Source organism: Tupaia chinensis, unplaced genomic scaffold (genome assembly GCF_000334495.1).
Source record: "Tupaia chinensis unplaced genomic scaffold, TupChi_1.0 Scaffold000081_1, whole genome shotgun sequence".
NCBI lineage: Eukaryota > Metazoa > Chordata > Mammalia > Scandentia > Tupaiidae > Tupaia > Tupaia belangeri.
The window spans coordinates 424,047-444,228 of NW_006159542.1; the positions used below are offsets into that span (position 1 = coordinate 424,047).

Sequence of the window (20,182 nt, forward strand, 5' to 3'; positions counted from 1 at the left end):
AGAGGTTTTCGCTATAGGACGCGTGCGCTCGCCAGACAGAGAGAGAGAGACATAGAGACAGAAAGTGAGAAATCGCCCCCCCGGGGGGATGGTCACGCCGCAATCCCTTCTCCTCCATTCTCCTCCTGGGATCTTGGGCACGCACGCACACGCGCCCGGCGTGAGTTTTTTAAGCCACCAGGTCCGGGATGCGAACCGCGGTCGACTACGTGGGAGTCCAGCGACATAGCCATTACGCTAACTGCTGGTTCCCAATCATAGATGCATTTTGAAAAGCAACAATGGAATGCCAAACAAGGTACATACATTAACTGAAATTACTAGAAAAGGTGGAACCAGCAGATGGCATAATAGTTACACTGTGTAACTGCCATGTAGTTAACCATGGTTCAAGTCCCAAACCCGGTGGCTACAAACTCATGCTGGGCCTGTGTGCATGTGTGCCTAAACCCGGTGGCTACAAACTCACGCTGGGCCTGTGTGCATGTGTGCCCAAAATCCCGAGAGAAGAGAAAAGGGATTGTGGTGTGACCATCCCTCCTGGGGAATGATTCCTCACTTTCCGTCTCTCTGTCTCTCCAGTAAACACACATGCCCTATAACAAAAATCTCTCAAAAAAAAAAAAATTACTAGAAAACGTTACTTCAAAATAGAATACAGGGGCTATCAAGTATTTACTTTAAAGTAGAATGCAGGGGCCAGCAGGTGGCATGGTGGTTAAGGCAATAGATTCTCACATGACTGACCATGTTTCAAGTCCCAGATCTGGTGGCTTGAAAATCACACTGGGTACATGCATATGCATGCCTAAGATCCCAAGAGGCGAATGGAGAAGAGACTGTGGTGTGACCAGCCCTCCTTAGGGAGTGATTTCTCACTTTCCCTCTCTCTCTGTATCTCTTAGGCAAGGGCACATACCCTAGGGCAAAAACCTTAAAAAAAAAAAAATCCCACACACATAGGAAATTATTTACAGAACTGAACACCTAGGTACAATAGAGTAACGTAGCGCCAACTTTAACTGCTATGGCTGGTCATAAACTAATCTCAATTGTTGCCAGTGGAAGCATAACAAATTCACCTGGAATGCTTAACACACAGGGCTGCAAAGACCCAGGACTTCTGAATCCATGTCAGAAAGTGTTCCTACAAGACTGCCGCTAGCCAGGCATCCAACTCTTGGTCCCTACATCTTCTAGGAAAACCAGAGAAAGAGGTAGGAGGGTTGGCTCTAATTGGGTGACATGGGTGCCACCACTCACCAGCACTTTGAGGAACTTTTGCAGGCCGGTGGACAGGTGGGGAACCTTTAAATGAGTGATGAAGGGCTGGGGTGGGCAGTCCCTGCACAGAGACGCCTGCCACTCTGTGGGAACTCAGACTGTATTATCAGATCATCCTTCTTCCAATGTTTTAGAAAATCTGCACATTTGAATTTTTTATGTAAGATGGAGAGATTTTTAAAAACCCTGTGCAAGTGGTACAGGCAGGTGGCATGGTGGTTGAGGTGTTTTGGACTCCCACATGGCTGATTGTGGTTCGAGTCCCGGATCTGGTGGCTTGCTTTCTCACTTTCCCTCTCGTTCTCTGGCTCTCTCTAGTCAAATTTAAAAATAATAATAATAGTAAATAAAAAGAAAGAAATAATTCTTAAAAAAAATAAAACCTTGAGCAGGAGAGGGTGGCAGAATTTCATGAGAAAATTTATAATGGGCACAAGAATGCATGTAAATAAGGGGATGAGGCCATAGGATGGAGTATCACAGCAGAGTAAAAAATATGCACAATATATTTCAGAAAAAATCTAGTAGCACTACTAACAGATGTGCACAACATAATGTTCAACGCTAAAGAAAATGAATATGGGCATATATGCATGCCTTTAAAAAGATATTGTAGTGCTCACTTCGGCAGCACATATACTAAAATTGGAACGATACAGAGAAGATTAGCACAACTCCTGCGCAAGGATGACACGCAGATTTGTGAAGCGTTCCATAGTTTTAAAGCCAATTTTTGAAACAATGTTTATGTTTGTTATTAAATTTGGTAGTAATTCCCTTTTTACTGATGTTAAAACTATACCATTTAAGTGGCTGTTTATCAATGTATTATTAAAACAATGTTCTGTAATCTTTAGAGTCAGTGTATTAACATGATGGTATATAATGTACAATTTAAAAGTTAGTGCTTTACTTCTTTATATTTTTTACTGATTTTTTAAGGTCTGACATTTTTAGCAGCATGAATAAAATCTTGTTCAGTATGTAAAAAAAAAAAAATTGTAGCCCTCAAAGACATAAATTGATTACACGTAAACCAATAATCACAATTTTAAAAAGAAAAAAATACCTGTACAGACTGCACATTTTTTTAAGAGAGATTTTTGCTATAGAGTATATGTGTTCGCCAGAGAGACAGAGAGAGAAAGTGAAAAATCACCCTCCCTCCCCCGCAGAGGAGATGGCCACGCTACAATCCCTTCTCCTCCATTCTCCTCTTAGGATTTTGGGCATGCACACCATGGGCCTGGAGTGAGTTTTCAGCCGCTGGGCTCAGGACTTAAACCGTGGTTGACTACGTGGGAGTCCAGCAATAGAACCTTAGGCCATCTGCTGGTCCAAGACCCTTGATTTTTTAAACTGAAGTGTGACATACACAGACAGGAGTGCACAGGTAATAGGTGTACAAATCGAAGAATTACTGCAAGTGAGCGACTCTGGAACCATGCTCAGGTTAAAAAAAATAGAACATCCCCCAGCCTCTGCACAATTTCCACTCCCTCCTTCCCTCCCATGGAACCATACACTCATTCCGCCATGAAGTTCATGTAAATGGACTCACGCAGCTTGCATCCTTCACAGCCAGGTGCTTGCCCTGTGATTTACCGCAGAGCTATGGCTAAGAACAAAGGCACACAGGTGCACCTATGACCCTCAGAGGAGGAGAAATGAGATCCCAGGGAATTCACCTTCCGTGTAGTTGATCCTAGTAGAGAAATACTAGGAATCTGACCGCAGTTCAAGTCCCAGACCTGGCGGCTTGCCTTTCACACTCTCTCCCTCTCTCAAGGAATTTCCTTTGTCCCTCTCTGCCAAATAAAAATAAATAAATTTAATTAAAAATTTAAAAAAAGAAATACTAGGGCCAGCAGTTAGCGTAATGGCTATGTCGCTGGACTCCCACGTAGTCGACCGCGGTTCGTGGCCCGGACCCGGTGGCTTAAAACTCACGCCGGGCACATGTGTGTGCGTGCACGTGTGTGCGCGTGCCCAAGAGCCCAAGAGGAGAATGGAGGAGAAGGGATTGAGACGTGGCCATCCCCCCTGGGGGGTGATTTCTCACTTTCTGTCTCTCTGTCTCTGTCTGTCTGTCTGGCGAGCGCACGGGCCCTATAGCAAAAACCTCTCCAAAAAAAAAAGAAATACTAGGAATCAGTCCCAAAGAGAGGGAGGGAGTCAGAAATCAGGAGAGACCAGGTTTGGGGGAGGGGAGGGTCAAAGTCAACAGAAGGGGTAGGTCTGTTCTCAGATCAAATGGACAGCAAGAGGACAGGACCATAACAGCTGCCAGTGGAAGGAAGCCAAAGTTCAGGGTCATCAGCAAGACAGAGTGAGCAAGCCCAGAGTGACTGGGACCTGACCCACTGTCCTGAGATCCCACATCCTCCCGGGGAGGCCACAGGCGGGCATGAGGGACGGAAGAATCAACACAGATCACCTGACACTCTTCTGTCTTTGAAAAAAACTTACTTTACAGAATTTCAAATAGATACTAAGTAAACAGAGTAATACGGTAAACACCTGTCACTCAGCTTTAACACTGATCAACATTCTATCATTTCCTTTACTAATTCCTCCCCCGTCCTCCATTCATTTTTTTTTTTTTTTACCCTTCTTTTCGGGGGAGGGCAGGAATATCTGACAGGTGAAAAGCAGCATCTGTGTAACCCATGCCCCTTATATTCAGCACACTCCCAGCTCTCCAGAGCTTCTCTGACACCCCTTTCCAGGCAATTCCTGGCCCTTTCCTCCCACCACCGCCCTGCCCAGAGGCAGAGCGCTGTTCTGATTTGTTTTCTGCACAGATTAGTTTTGACAGTTCTAGAACTGCATATAAATGGAATCACACTGAAGGCTACTCTTTTGTGTAAGGTTAATTTCACTCAGCATAATGCCGGTGAATACAGAAAAACAAGCTTTCCAAATTCAGCTGGGGCCAATCTGGTGTACACACATCTACCCCTGCCATCTTACGTGGGTAAGCTATAAAGCCCTGAGATAAACATTTCAGATAAAACGAACCCCAGCTGAGACTCAGAGCCATAATTTTCAATGAATTAATTACTCAAATACTGCTTTCTTCCTTTGGTCCCAAGTCAGAGACCAGTTTTGAACCTAAAACAGGCAGCAACAACAATTCCAGAGCTCTGACGGAAAAGAGAGGCCTTGCAGAGTCCTCGAAGAAGAAGGTAGATCACCATTTTTGTTTTGTTTTGTTTTTCTTGTCCCCTGCCCTGACTCTTTCTGAGCAAGAAAACTGGGCAAAAATCATGTCAACACCGCAGAGTTTTCGCAAATGCAGACGACACTTATTCTCATAGAACTGAAGGTTGTGTGGGGAATGACAGGCATCCCTGACTTCATCTCCCTGGCTCATGGCTTGGTTCTGTGTAACAGCAGGCCCTCAATAAAGGCCGATCCCTTTCTTTTATCCTCTCCCTTGATGCTGTAGACTCCTTCAGGGTCAAGGCAGAGTGGCCAAGAGGCAGAGCTGCCTTCCCTCCCTCGCCTGCACGACCTGGTTGCAGCAACATCAGCACCTATCTGTGCTCAGAGGCTCCGGGAGCCGGGTCCAGTGCTAGCCCACAGCCTGACAGAGGACAAGCCTGCAGCCCTCCTTTCTGTCTCCTAGGCCCCTCTGCTGGCCCATCAGACATGAGTTCCATCTAAATCTTCACCAAACTGTCTCCGGGTGTCTGACCTGTGAGCTCATGCTGGTCTCATCTAAACAGAGTCAGGAGCGAACCCAGGTTTTGTGGCGACATAAAACTCATATAGGGGCCAGGTGGTGGCACAGGGGTAACGTGACCTATGAGAAGAGTCCTGGGACCTCCCTGCACACGTGTGTGCACGAGCACCCCAGGGATCCAGGCTGCCTGTGACTGAAGGTAGACTGCAGCAGGAACACCCTGTTAGGGTTGCCTCCTCACACCCTTCTCATGAAATAAACAAAGAAAGAAAAAGAGAAATGTACACCATTGCGGGGAGGGTCTTCTTTTTTTTTCCTCTTTGGAGAGGTTTTTTTTTTTTTTTTGCTATAGGGTGCATACGCTCACCAGAAAGACAGAAAAAGACAGAAAGCAAGAAATCACCCCCCAGAGAGGATGGCCAAGCTGCAATCTCTTCTCCTCTATTCTCCTCTCAGGATCTTGCATGCACCTGGCATGAATTTAAGCCACCAGGTCTGGGACTCGAACCACGGTCGACTACATGGGAGTCCAGTGACATAGCCATTACGACAACTGCTGTCCTGGGGGTCTTCTTAAATAAAGAAAACATAGGACCCAGTGAACACAGTTCTCAGACTGGTCCCTAAACCTGCCTTATCCCGGGCTCTAGACCTCATTAACCTGCCAATGCATAGACCTGGAGGCCACATCTCACCTTCTCCAGCAATCCCATCCCTAAATCCAACCACCAAGGATCCCAAGTCCTTCAACTCCACTGCATGCACCCTCCCTGCCCAAGCCCAGCATCACCCTACTTTAGACCCACTGTGCAGTCCGCCAGACTGGAACAAGACTGCACCTACCTTCTAGCAACCTGCACAGCCCACACCCCAGGCACAACATTCCTTGGTTCCAGAACATTCGTGGTCTTAGCCTTCCTTCCCATGCCCCCTGTCTCAGCACCCTACCAGCTGCAACCTGAGGTCCAAACGTGTCCTCCGTGGACTCTGCTCAGGGAGGTGACTCACACTGCTCATGCACTTGGACTGCCTATGCCTGGCTGCTCAGGGTGGTGATCAATCAGTCACCTCCACTCCCCACTCCACTAAAGCCAAACCCGATCAAAAGCCACCTCTCCTTGTAACGAAGCCCCCCCCCACACACACACACACACGGCTTTGTCTGGCCGGCTATGCTAGCGCCCAGGTCATTCTGTCTGGCACTGCGGTTATCTGAGAAGCATGATGATGTGGAGGAGCGCCAAAGGGTCAAAAGAACACACACAGTTTTCTGAGTCTACCGTATTCGTGTGCTCGGGCTGCCATGACTAAGTACCCCAGACCGGGTGGTGAAACAACAGGAAGTTATTTTCTCACAGTCTTGGAGACTCGGTCCATGATCAAGGTGTCAGCAGGTTTCATTTCTCCTGAGGCCTCTGTCCTTGGCTCACGGATGGCCGTCTTCTGTGTCTTCACGTGGTTTTCTTGTGCATATCTGTGTCCTAATTGCCTCTTCTTAGAAGGACACCGGTCATATTAGATCAAAGTCTTTCCTGACAACCTCATTTAAACTTAATTACCTTTTGAAAAACCCTAACCCCAAATACAGGGGTTTAGGACTTCAGTCTATGAATTTGGGGGAGAACGAGACAAACGGGCAGGCTCCTAACAGTCACCTTTTCAGCCAAAGGGGGGCAACAGTATCTGAGCTGTCCAACTCCGAGTGTCACCATGAAGACTGACACACACACTAGAAGGGGCAGCATTCTCACCAGGACCTTAGAGCCAACTCTACTCAAATAGGAGCCAGAAATGCCCAGTAATGTGTTCTCTTGTGCCATGGCCACGTTGGATCCTTCAGTACCAACATACAGTCACCCCCCCTGGCTACAAAGATTAGATGTTCCCTCCCCAAGACCAACCAGATCTCAAGCTTTTTTTTTAATACAAGAGGTAGTTGGGACCAGCAGGTGGCATGGTGGTTAAGGCGCTGGACACTCCCATATGGCCAACCAGGATTCAAGTCCTGAATCTGGTGGCTTGCTTTCTCACTTCCTCTCTCTCTCAGTCTCACCCTCTGTCTCTCTCTGGTCAAACTAAAAATAATAATAATAATAATAAATGAATGAATAAATAAAATAAAATAAATAATTATTAAAAAAAACCCTCTCTCTCTCTAAAAGAAAAGATTGCAATCTAGTTGGTGAAACAAATATCACACAATCTGGATTATAACGTAAAGTGGTAACTTTTTATATCCTCCAATGGGTGGTATAGGTTATTTATGTTAATTGAGTTCAGAAAGGAAACAGTCCAGGCTTGAGAATTCTGGGAGATTTCCTGGAAGAGAATCCAGGCAGGGTCTTGAAGAGTGAGTAACTTTCTTTGATGTTATCGCTGGTTCTTTTCTCTCCTTTATCTCCTGCATCCAGCTTTGAGAAAATTTGTTTCTCCATACTTTGAAAAAAGGTGGCAAAGGTATTTATCAAAATATTAATGAGGTATGGGACCAGCAGTTAGCGTAATGGCACGTGTGCGTGCATGCCCAAGATCCCAAGAGGAGAAGGGATTGCGGCGTGGCCATCCCCCCTGGGGGGTGATTTCTCGCTTTCTGTCTCTCTGGCAAGCGCACGCGCTCTATAGCAAAAAACTCTCAAAAAAATATATATATATTAATGAGGTGGAAGTATACTATATGATTTTTATTTTGACTTTTCTTTAATCAATATTTTAAAATTCTAAAATAAACACATATTACTTTAAAAAAAAAAAAAAAAGAAAAAGAAAGAAGAAAGGTTTTTGCCATAGCATGTAAGTGCTTGCCAGAAAGAGACAGAGACAGAGGAAAAGTGATAAATCACCCTCTGAAGGGGTGGGGGGATGGCCATGCCGTAATCCCTTCTCCTCCATTCTCTTCTGGGATTTTTGGTGCACACACACATGCTTGGTGTGCTATTTTCAAGCCACCAGGTCTGAGACTTGAACCAAGGTCAGCCATAGTCAAGCCAGGTGGGAGTCCAGTGCCTTAATCACTACACCACTTACTGGTCCCTGTACTGTCATTATTTGTTTTATTTTTTTAAAGTGTGGGGGCAGCAGGTGGCATGGTGGTTAAGGCACTGGACACCCTCACACAGCCAACCACAGCTTGAGTCCCAGACCTGGTGGCTTGCTTTCTCACTTTACCTCTCTCTCTCTTTCTATGTGTGTATATCTTTGGTCAAATTAAAATAAATGAATGAATATATAAAATTAAATAATTCTTTAAAAATACACACACACAACTAATATGACAGGTTAACATTTCTTTGTTATAAAACCAGTATTTATTCCATTAACTTTTCCCTTTTCTCATCCTATTCAAATACAATAACTAGGTTGTTCTGTTCTCATTGTTTCAGGACAGGTATGCTACAAATAAAACCGGAAAATAAGAAAATTTTTAGGGCTGGCTCCATAACCCAGCAGTTGGGGACTGCGCAGAAGCAGCCAGATCTCACATCGCTGGCCAGAATGGGAGCCCGGCCCCAACAGCTTGAAAAACAAGCTGGCACATGCATGCAGGGTATGGGGACCAGACTTTGCAGGTCCACTACATTCTTTTCTTTTTTTTAGAGATATTTTTGCTATCCGGTGTGTGCACTCACCGAAGAGACAGAGAAAGAAAGCAAGAAATCACTCCCCAGGGGGGATGGTCATGCCCCAATCCCTTCTCCTCCATTCTCCTCTCGGAATCTTGGGCATGCACGCACACACGCCTGGCATGAGTTTTAAGCCGCCAGGTCCTGGTCTCGAACTGCAGTCAATCCACTACGTAGGAGTCCAGTGACAAAACCATTATGCCATCTGCTGGTCCCAGGTCCACCACATTCTAATATGGACCTAGTATGAGATATTTAACTGTGGTACACCTCTCCTGTTTCTTTATCCATAAAACTGGACAAGTCACGTAAGATGTGGGTGAGAATTAACTGAGTAAATATAAAATGCTTGGAACTATGTCTGGCACATAACAAGCACTACTTGGATAAGAAGCCCCTTACTTGTGGTGCCCTCTACCTTTCAGGAGTTCTTAAACTCATTCCTCAACATTCCAGTAATCTGGGAACACCAGTTGGCCTCAGATAGTACAGGTACAATCCTACCTCAACATCTGCAGATTGCAGGTGATCTACAACAAAAATGACCTGCTCCAGTTATACCAAGAACTTTAACTGCAAAAAACATCCCAGTAATTCTCTTCTGCAGCCCTGAGGGTATGGTACCTCGGATGGTTGTTGTTCCTGGAACTGTATCATACGTTGTTCTCACGCTGTAGATTCCTTCCTTCCTTCCTTCCTTCCTTCCAATCAATCAATCATTTGACCAGAGAGAGGCAGAGAGTGAAAGCAAATGAGAAAGAAAGCTGCCAGGTCCAGGACTTGAACCATGGTCTGTCATGTGGGAGTCCAATGCCTTAACTACCATATCACCTGTTGGCCCACACTGTAGATTGATTTTTAAAATTTCATCTTTGCTCTTCAAATTTGACTTCGCAGGTTGAGCTTATGAAGCTAGTCTCCGAAGGTCAGAGATGCCACAAGACAGTGCAGGGTTCAAGAGCACTTAGCTGCTGAAAGTATGCTAGTAGTCGCTTACCCTCTCTGTGCCTCAATCTCCACATCAATACCAGGAGGAGGCCATTCAGAACTATCCAGCAATTCCTTACACAGTTGGGGGGAGTCAATGGGGTAAACCACTCCCTTAGGACTAAGGGCTTAGAACAATGTCAATGGTCAATACACCTTGAAAACATTATGCTAAGTGAAGGAAGCCAGACACAAAATGCCAGGTTACATGATTCAATTTAGATGAAATGGCCAGTGTCAGCAAACCCATGAGACAGAAAGCAGATCAGTGGTTGCCCAGGGCTGGGAAGTAGTGGGGGGATGGCTGCTTAATGGGGATAGGTTTCCTTTCTAGGTGACGACAGTGTTCTGGAACTAGACAGTGATAATGGTTGCACTACACCATGAAGGTACTAAATGTCACTACTAGCAAATTCTATGTCATGTTTATTTTACCACAGTAAAAAAAAAAGAAAAAAATTATTTGTAGGGCCAACAAGTGGTATGGTTGGGGTAGCCGGATCCCACATAGCTGACTACGTGGTTCAAGTACCAAACCCAGAGACCTGAAAACATGTTGAGCATGTATGCATGTGTGCCCCAAATCCCAGAAGAAAAATGGGAGAGAAGGGATTATGGTATGGCCATCCACCCTGGGGGGTGCCTTCTTATACTTTTCTTCTCTTTTTCTGTCTATGGCACCCTATAACAAATTTGAAAAAAAAAAATTGGGGGGGAGTCAATAATATTACCTGTGATTTGAATTACTACATAAAGAACGATTATAACGTGTACTGTTCTAGGTCCCACCCAAGGTCAAAGGGCCCTGTGAGTTCCCAGAGAGGAGAAAGAATGCTATCTGGGAAGAGCAGGAGGATGGGTGGTTCAGGACAAGCTTCGTAAACACAGTAGTATCCGACATAGGCCCTAAGAAATGGCTAGGCCCTCATGAGATAAGAATGAGCCAATAAAAAAAAAAAAAAAGAACGCAGGCAAAGGTACACAGGTGAGGAGTGAAGTGTGGGGGTTGGGGAGCTGTGAAAACCACTGGGGTGACAGCGCTGGAGAACTGCAGAGAAGTGGACTCAGAGCCTGGAAATGATTGTAAGTCTACATCTGTCATTTACCAGCGTGGAAAGTTGGCCCAAAATCTCACTGCTGTGCTTTCTATAAAATTGGAACACTCACAATTCTCTCAAAGAGATGCTATATAAAAGGATGAAATAAAACTATGAAAGGTACAGGCTCAATCTAAACCTAAAACACTACACAACTAAACACTGATTCTCAAGTGTGGCGCCCCCTTGAAATCACTTTGGGAGGATTAAAATATTCTGATGACAGGGTCCTGCCTCTCAGGCCCAGCAATCCTGAGGGTATGGGTCTTGGGTGTGCCCTAGAAGCTGGACTTTGAAAACCTCCCGGAAGATTCTAGCATACAGTAAACTTTGAAAGCCACTGTTGTAACTCCTTAGTCAGCCCCAGAAAGGCCTGAGAGTAAAGCAAGATACAAAGCTGACCAAAGGACCCAGAGTATGTGGAAGCCCCAGACTGCCTGAGGGGGTAGCCTTCATGTCCTTTGAGAGGAGCACTGGAGTCCTGCAGACCTTGTCATGACAAGCACCTAGCACACTAACCTTGGGCTACACCCAGCCAAGGTTAGCAGTGATCATTCTTCTTTCTCAGAGGAATAGGGGATATGTGCTGCAATTCAAGAATTCCACCATCGGGATGAGCAGTTGGTGTAATGGCTATGTCGCTGGACTCCCAGGTAGCCGACTGTGGTTCGAGTCCTGGACCCGGTGGCTTAAACTCACATCAGTCATGTGTGTGTGCGTGCCCAAGATCCCAAGAGGAGAACGGAGGAGAAGGGATTGTGGCATGGCCACCCCCCCAGGGGGTGATTTCTCGCTTTCTGTCTCTCTTTCTGGTGAGTGTACGCACCCTATAGCAAAAACCTCTCTTAATAAAAAGAATTCCACCACCACCCCACATGAGCTCCTTAAGAGCAGGGTCCACACTGCTGATCATGCCACATTCCTCACACGGGGCCTGACACATGCTAGATAGATGCTCTGTGACTTGTAGGTTTTTAAAAAACAAGTACATGGGGCTGGTCCCCAAGCCTAGTGGTTAAGGGAGCTAGATCTCACATGGCCAACCATGACCTGAGTCCCAGCACCAGAGGCCTGAAAAAATGTAGAGCGCATGTGAGCAAGTGCCCAAACCTGGTGGATGGAGAAATGGAAGAGAAGGGATTGTGGCATGACCATGCCTCTTGGGGAGGAGGTTACTTTCTTTTTCTCTCTGTTTCTCTCTCTCTGGTGAACATGCACATACTCGGACAATTAAAAACAAATTTTTTTTAAGTGAATGAAATAGCTGAAATAAAACAGGTCTTGTCAGTAAAGGGAATAAACTGTGGCTATCTGGGAAATTCACGTATGTGGGAAGCTCATTCCCTGATGTGAGTTAGTAAGATAAATGATATGCTATAGCAATTCTAGTAAATGCAATCCCTCTTTTTCTTCTGAAAGAGAGCTCATAATTTTTGCATTTTCCTTCAAGAGCCTCTGATGAAGAGAAACTTCTCTACTGCTTTTAGAATAAAGTTAAATATTTCTGGGGAACCAGTAGTTAGCGTAATGGCTATGTCGCTGGACTCCCACGTAGTCGACCACGGTTTGCATCCCGGACCCGGTGGCTTAAAACTCATGCCGGGTGCGTGTGCCCAAGATCCCAAGAGGAGAATGGAGGAGAAGGGCGGTGTGACCAATCCCCCTGGGGGGTGATTTCTCACTTTCTGTCTCTATGTCTCTCTCTGTCTGTCTGGCAGGCGCATGCGCCCTATAGCAAAAAATAAATAAATAAATAAATAATAAAATAAAACCTTTCCAAAAAAAAAGAATAAAGTTAAATATTTCTGGACTTCACAGAGAAAAAAAAAAAAAAACTATAGCTTTAGAATACACAGGGATCCTGAACCAATACCTCTGACATTGGAGTCCCCACTCTCCCATTAAAACACCATATCCCAGGGCCAGCAGATGGCATGGTGGTTAAGATGCTGGACTCCCATGGGAACCAGCAGTTAGCGTAATGGCTATGTCGCTGGACTCCCATGTAGTCGCCCGCGGTTCGCGTCCTGGACCCGGTGGCTTAAAACTCACGCCGGGCGCGTGTGCGTGCGTGCCCAAGATCCCGAGAGGAGAATGGAGGAGAAGGGATTGCGGCGTGACCATCCCCCCTGGGGGGTGATTTCTCGCTTTCTGTCTCTATGTCTCTCTCTCTCTATCTGGCGAGCGCACGCGCCCTGTAGCAAAAACCTCTCCAAAAAAAAAAAAAAAAAGATGCTGGACTCCCACACGGCTGATCATGGTTCAAGTCCTGGACCTGGCACCTTGCTTCCTCCCTCTCCCTCTCTCTCTGCCACTCTCTGGTGAAAGCAAATGCCCTATAGCAAATTAAGAGATAATAATAATGATAAAGAAAATTAAATAAATAATTCTTCTTAAAAAAAATCCATATCCCAGCTCTCCTTTCTGGTCTTCGCCCTTACATCCCATAGATCTGTCACTACTAGTTCAGGTACATGGCCTGGGCCAGTCCCAGGCTGGTTTGGGCCCCTCCCTGGACTTTAGCCAGTCATTCTTGCTGCCATCAAAGCAACACTGATGCCACCCTTTATAGATTGAAACTGGACAGATGGCTTGGGTCTTGGGTATCAGGATCCAGCACCACTGGACGGACTGTTTTAAGGTCTGCTGGTTAATGACTAACCCTCATAAGCCTTTACAGCTCACCAGGCTTTCCTGCCTGAAGTCCACATCCCTTTTATGAGCAGGAGAACCCTCTGCCATGTGCCAACCCCGGCTGGCTTTCAGAAGAGGTAGCGGAGCCTAAAAGAGGCAAAGAGGGTTGCCTGGATGTCACTCACAGGAGCCAGGAGGGCCGGGCCCAGGAAGCTGCACTTGTTACCTGCTCTTCACTGCTCATTTGCCACAGGTGAGCGGCAGCAGCTAGAGGGCGTGTTCCCAGACAGACAGGAAAGGTCTTCCACCCAGAACCAGGCTGGGTTCCAGCTGTCCCACAACTGGCCCCACTTCCCTGGCTAGGGGTTCACTGATTCTATGTTCTCTAAAATAAATGAAAGCTGGCATCACCAGCCAGGAGAGGTGGAAGGCTCACCCGGGGCCTCCCCAAATGTAAAGGTACCCAATCAGGAGTGAGCTAGAGAAAGAGAATCCATGGTCAAGGGTCATTCGAAACCTGGGGCCAGCAGATGGCGTGGTGGGTAAAGGCACTGGATTCCCACGTGGCAGACCGCAGTTTGAATCTTGGACCTGGTGGATTGCTTTCTCTCTTTCTCTTTCTCTCTCTGTCTGCCTCTCTCTGGTCAAATTAAAAAGTAATAATAACAAGTGGAATTAATTAAATCATTCCTCTTTAAAAAAAAAAAAAAAAAAACTTCATTCAAAACCAGTGTCAAAGAGACCAGCAGTTAGCGTAATGGCTATGTCGCTGGACTCCCACGTAGTCGACCGCGGTTCGAGTCCCAGACCCAGCGGCTTAAACTCACGCCGGGTGCGTGTGCGTGTGTGCCCAAAATCCCGAGAGGAGAATGGAGGAGAAGGGATTGTGGCGTGGCCATCCCCCCTGGGGGGTGAGTTCTCACTTTCTGTCTCTCCGTCTCTGTCTGTCTGGTGAGTGCACGCACCCTATAGTAAAAACCTCTCCAAAAAAAAAAAAAAAAACAGTGTCAAAGAGATGATGAAGAAACAGAAGGCAGACACAAGAAAAAAACATACTTGGGGCCAGACGGGCAGTGCAGCAGTAACACATCTGCACCCACCTGGGGAAGGTTCTGGGTTCGCATCCTTGGACCTCCCTGAGCACACTGGGTAAGCGCACATGTGCCCAGGACCCAAGTTGGTTGAGGCTGGGGTGGGTGATGTGTGCAGACGCTGTTGGGGGTGCCTCTCTCTTTTTGTCTCCTTTTCTCATGGAATACATTTTAAAAACATCACACACACACACACACACACACACACACACACATACATACAAACATACATACTCTTGGATCAGCAGGTGGCATGGTAGTTAAGGAGCTGGACTCCCATGTGGCTGACCATGGCTCGAATCCTGGACATGGCAGCTTGCTTTCACTCTCACTTTCTTTCGCTCCCTGCCTTTCTCTGGTGAGACTGCAGGTCCTATAACAAATTTTAAAAATAATAAAACTAATTCTTTTAAAAAGTTTAAGAAGATACACTCACTCTCTCAACAAACCTACTGAAAACTTTACAAAAGAAGGAAACAGGGCCTCTTCAAAGAAGTAACATCCAATGGGAAACGAAGATGGCTGGGCTCACTGACAGGGGCAGAGAAAGCAGGATTCCTGGGCGTGTTACTCCAAGCCTCAGAGCCTTTGCATATGCTGCTTCAGTCACCAGGAAGCTCTCCTTTGACTACTCCTCAGAGCCCCAGCTCCCTTTCAGATATTTTCCTGGTTGCTCTCCTTAGGTTAATTCTTCCCTCCCACTCCTCAACTCTGCGGCACTTTCATAATGGCTGTACTCAAGCTTCCTGAGGACAAGGAACCTGTCTTCCCGATCTCTGCATGCCCTAAAGACGTAGGTCTTGCCCACAGTGAGCAACTCTTGATAAAAATGGAAGGGGGAGAAAGATACCTGTCTGCCACACACCCCCAAACAAGGCCAGGCAACCCTGGAGGAGGCTCAACACGAAGCAGGAGATCCCAGAGGGAGGGGCCAGACTGCCAAGGACAAAATCAGGCAGTGCGCGCTGGGGATATCCAAGTCTCCTCTCCCATGGCGCTGTCCCAGGTGAATGGGCAGGTCCATGGATAAACACCATAAGGCACCCACTCACGGTGTTATTCAGCCTTAAAAAGCCATGAAATTCTAGGGGCCAGCAGAGGGTATGGCAGTTACGTCACTGGACTCCCACATGGCTGACGGCAGTGTGAGTCCAGACTCAATGGCTTGAAACTCACACCAGGCGTGTGGGCATGTGTGCCCAAGAATCTGGGAGGAGAATGGAAGAAAGGGGATTGCAGTGTGGCCACCCCCCAGGTGGTGATTTCTCACTTTCCTTCTGTCTCTGTCTCTCCAGTGAGTACACGTACCCTAAAGCAAAAACCTCTTAAAAAAAAAAAAAAAAAAGAAAGAAAGAAAAGAAAAGCTATGAAATTCTGACATATGGGGACCAAGAGTTGATGTAATGGCTATGTCGCTGGACTCCCATGTATCCAACCACAGTTCGAGTCCCGGACCCAGGGGCTTAAACTCATGCTGGGCACGTGTGAGTGTGTGCCCAAGATCCCAAGAGAATGGAGAAGGAATTGCAGCATGCCATCAAAAAAAGCGGCCCGCCCCTCGTGGGGGGGGGGGTAATTTCTTGCTTTCTGTCTGTCTTTCTGGGGAGCGCACATGCCCAATAACAACAACAACAAAAAAAAACCAACCTCTCCAAAACAAAACAAAACAACAAAAACAAACAAAAATTCTTCCATAGGTTATGCCATGGACGAGTCTTGAGGACAGTGTGCTAACTGAGTAAGGCAGACAACAGGGTAAGCACTGCACGATTCCACACACGGGAGGTGTACCTGGCCAGCAAATTCATAAGGACGTAAAAGTAGAACGGCGCCTGCCCGGAGTGGCGGACAGGAAGCCGGGAGTTAGTATGTGATGGGGATGGATGGGAAGATGAACAGTTCTGAAAATGGATGGTGACAATGTGAATGTACTTAACGCCACCAAAGTATGCACTTAACATGGTTAGGACGGGAGTCCAGGTAGTGGTGCAGCAATGCAACCCTCCGCCATGCCGACCGGGGCCTCCCTGTGCAGGGCAGGGGTGAACCTGCATCCTGTGATCGAGGCTTGGCTGGGTGTGCAGGCGTATTGTGTGCAAAGACCTTATCACGGTATCTTTATCTCCTGCTCAAGAAATAAATGACTAAAACATTTTTTAAAAAGAAAACACCCTAAGATGTGTGTTGTTTATACCACTTTTGTGTGTCTGTTATCATTTTTCCTAATTCAGCGGAGGTACAGCCGGGCAAGTGAGCAACAGGATAAAGCAGCGCTCTTAGGCCCACTTAGGCCCACTTCAACATGTTATGATACAGACGACATTCAGATCACGAAACACGCACAGAGGAGACACCACAGAGCTGAGGGATGCCAACTCCGCAGGCAGTTGCCAAACCAGGCAGTCGGCATCTTCACAGCTAGGACAGCAGTGTAGACAATCCCGCTCCAGGGACCAAGCTCAGGGAGGGGCAACGAGGGGGCCCAGATGATCCCACGGGAGGGCTGGGACCCCTGGGGTATCATCCTCCAGTTCTTAGCTACAAGAAGGAAATGCTGGGCACCTGGCCAGCTATGACTTTGGGGAAAAGAATCTGAAAAAAAAGGCTGAGGAATGGTAGCCAAAAACCTAAATGCCAGCGATGCTCAAAGGCAAAGTGCTTCAGGAGAGACAGGATTTGGCTGCAGGAATTTCTGACCTTCCCAGGGACTTCTAGCGAACACATTCTAAACAGGAAGGCTGGGTGTGCACAGCATGGGCTGGGGGAAAGCACTGGGAAGTGAGTCCGGAAACCTGGGTAGTCTGGCTCTTGCACACTTGCTAGCTGAGTGGCCCAAGCCATCTGCTCTCAGAGATCCTCTGTAAAGGGGAGGAGGATACTTATCTGCCCTGGTGGTGGCGATTCAGGGAGGTAGCCGAGTCTGTGAGCCTGGGAGGTAGGGTTCCCTGCCTGGTAAGAGACCGGGTATTTGCACATCGACCTCCAACAAGAGACAGGTATAGACAGGTATTATTTGAGGCACACCACACACAGAGAGTGAGGGTGGAATTTAAGTGATCCAGAATAAGCATGCAAGAGGGCACCAAACTGGTGAGAAGTGTGATGGGAAGCTTAGAAAGAAGGGGAAAAAAATTTCAGTTTTCCAGAAGGCACAAGTGCTTGTCAGAGACAGAGAATGAAGAGGGGAAAAGCACATGGGGTATGGTCATGCCATAATCCTTTCTTCTCCATTTCTCCATTCTTTTGGGGTTGAGGCACACAAGCATGCAAGCAGTGCACTTTTTTTGGGAGGGTGGTGGGGGGGCAGTGTACTTTTCAAGCCCCTGGGACCAGTATTCAAACTGTGCAGTAGGCCATGTGGAATCCAGATCCCTTAACCATTAGGCCTAAAACTATTTTTTTAAGAATATATACCATGCTTTTAAATATTTATACAAAAGCACAAAGACTAAAAGGAGCAAAGTGAAGCCAACTAGTGCTATGCAGCAGGATGAGAATATATAAAATGCTGTTCTTTGTGATCATTTTAGTGTCATATTAATCACTCTTTAAAATGTTGCTTCTGACCTGAGTATTGAAGAATTATGACCATCACATTAGAATGCAGCAAGGTAAAATTACGTTCAACCAGTCTCACTGAAAATATAAATCCAATCTCTGGAAGCCCCAAGGAGGCTTCCAGAGGGGGAAACCCCCTGAGGCTCAGGGGTCCTCATCTGCCTGGAGACCCCTAGAGCAGGCTCAGATCCCACCTGCCCCTCCTACCCACTGCCCTGATGTTAGAGACCTCTCCGGACCACAAGCTTCCTCCAGCTGGATTGTCTAAGCGTGAAGCTAGAGCCTACCCTGAATGACTGGGTGATCCTGTGCACGTTTCTTAACCCTTTTGCTAAGGCCTGATTCTCCTAGAGCAGGGCCGGGGGCAGTAACCACTAGTTGTTTCTGTAAGAATTCAACAAGATAAGCACGTAGAGCACAGTATTAGGTGTGCGGTGAACGCTTGGTCAATGTTGGCCTTACCACCAGCCATTGTCACGCATCTACATTCACTCCTTTAAGATCCAAGGATGGGGCCAGCAGGTGTCATGGCAGTTAAGGGCGCTGGACTCCCACATGGACGACTGCAGGTCGAGTCCAGGACTTGGTGGCTTGCTTTCTCACTTTCCCTATCTCTCACTCTCTCTGTCTCTCTCACTCTGTCCCTCTCTGGTCAAAATTAAAAATAAATAAATGAATTATTAAAAAAAAAAAATCCAAGGACAAACATGAAACTTACAATCCTCCCCAACCCCAAGGAACCCAGAGGCCAGAGGTGGCTCCCATCCTCCAAGCCTCTGCACCTGCTGTTCTCTCTGCTCAGATACTTTCCAATGAAGCCTGCTAGCAGAATGCCTATGCATCCTTTGGGACAACTCCAACATCATTCGGCATCCAGTCTTCAATTCCACCCCATCCTTCAGCTACTCATGCTGCATTGCTTGTGTTGTTTTATTGAGTTGTTGGAAAATTCAGGATGCATTTTGCACAGAAAGACAGAAAAAAAAATACGTTCCGACAACCCAGTATGTGCTAATTTAAGTATAAATTAGCCCTGTCTGCCCTTCTAGACTGGGAGCTCAAGAAACTCTTTTCTCTCCTCTATCCCTCTCTAACAACTAAAAAAAATAATAACGATGGGCAAACAGACATTTTAGAAAACCGTAAAAATGGGAAGAGCAGTTGGCATAATGGCTATGTCACTGGACTCCCATGTAGTCAACCGGGGTTCGAGTCTTGGACCCAGTGGCTTAAAGTCATGCCGGGTGCGTGTGTGTCTTCTCAAGATCCCAAGAGGAGAACAGAGGAGAAGAGATTGTGGTGTGGCCATCCCCCCTGGGGGTGGGGGGGTGATTTCTCACTTTCTGTCTCTGTCTTTCTGGCGAGCGCATGCACCGTATAGCAAAAAAAAACTCTCAAAAAAAGGGGGGGAGAAGGGGGACAGAAATTAAAATCAAGAGGGACCAGTGAGATAAACGCAGCTCCAGGGAGAGCTGCAAAAAAAGAGCCATTAGGGAGATTAGGGCAGAGGGGGCACATCAAGGGTTGCCAGGCTTGGGATCCCCTCTGCCAGATCATCTCTGATTGGTAGCAGAGTCTCGGGCATCCCTGGGCAAGTGAGAGAGTCACAAATGCCCCAAGCAGGTGCTCCCAGATGCAAGGGGACTCTGAGGTCACCATTAACAAGACCTTAACCTGCCAGGAAGGGGAAGTGTTGGGGGGGTGAGGGGCTCGGGTCAGGCAGCTTGCTTCTCACCCACACCAACCAGCACTGCCCCCGCCCTCAGCTAAGGTTCCCAGGGAATGTAAACAGAGGAGGGCTGGGGGGTCTCACCCTGAAGAGACACAAATTCAAGGTCTACGTCCCTGTTCAAGTGTGCTGAAGCAGTGGGGAGAGACTTCCATCAACCCACAGAAGTTCACCACTTTAAATCCACATTTTCTCTAAATACGAAAAGGCACAGATGGAACCACACCACAGTTTTAACAGTGGTTCTCTCTGATGAAATTTTAGGTGCTGTTTTAACTTCTCCTGCTTTCCTGTATTTTCTATCATTCTACTGTGAACAGATCCAAACACGAAATGAAAAGTGGGGGAGAAAAGCAGCCGCCAACCAGGAAAAACACACCAAGATGAATCAGCTGGGGACCCTGCCCACAGACAGGAGCCCTGGCCGAGAGCTGGCGCTGGGATGTATCAGAGATTCCTGGGCAAGAGTGGGCTCCTGGCCTCTGTCGAGATGG

At 46.9% G+C, this 20,182-nt stretch overlaps 1 protein-coding gene and 1 non-coding gene across 2 annotated transcripts in view; one reads left to right on the top strand and one right to left on the bottom strand.

Moving 5' to 3' along the window:
* The window catches only part of EPB41L4B (erythrocyte membrane protein band 4.1 like 4B), a gene marked incomplete at its 5' end in the record, with an annotated part of 173,769 nt that overhangs the window by 145,662 nt on the left and 7,925 nt on the right, over positions 1-20,182 (bottom strand).
* On the top strand, positions 1,900-2,006 carry LOC114006779 (U6 spliceosomal RNA). The gene has a single exon (XR_003548460.1). It is a non-coding gene; the product is annotated as a U6 spliceosomal RNA (small nuclear RNA).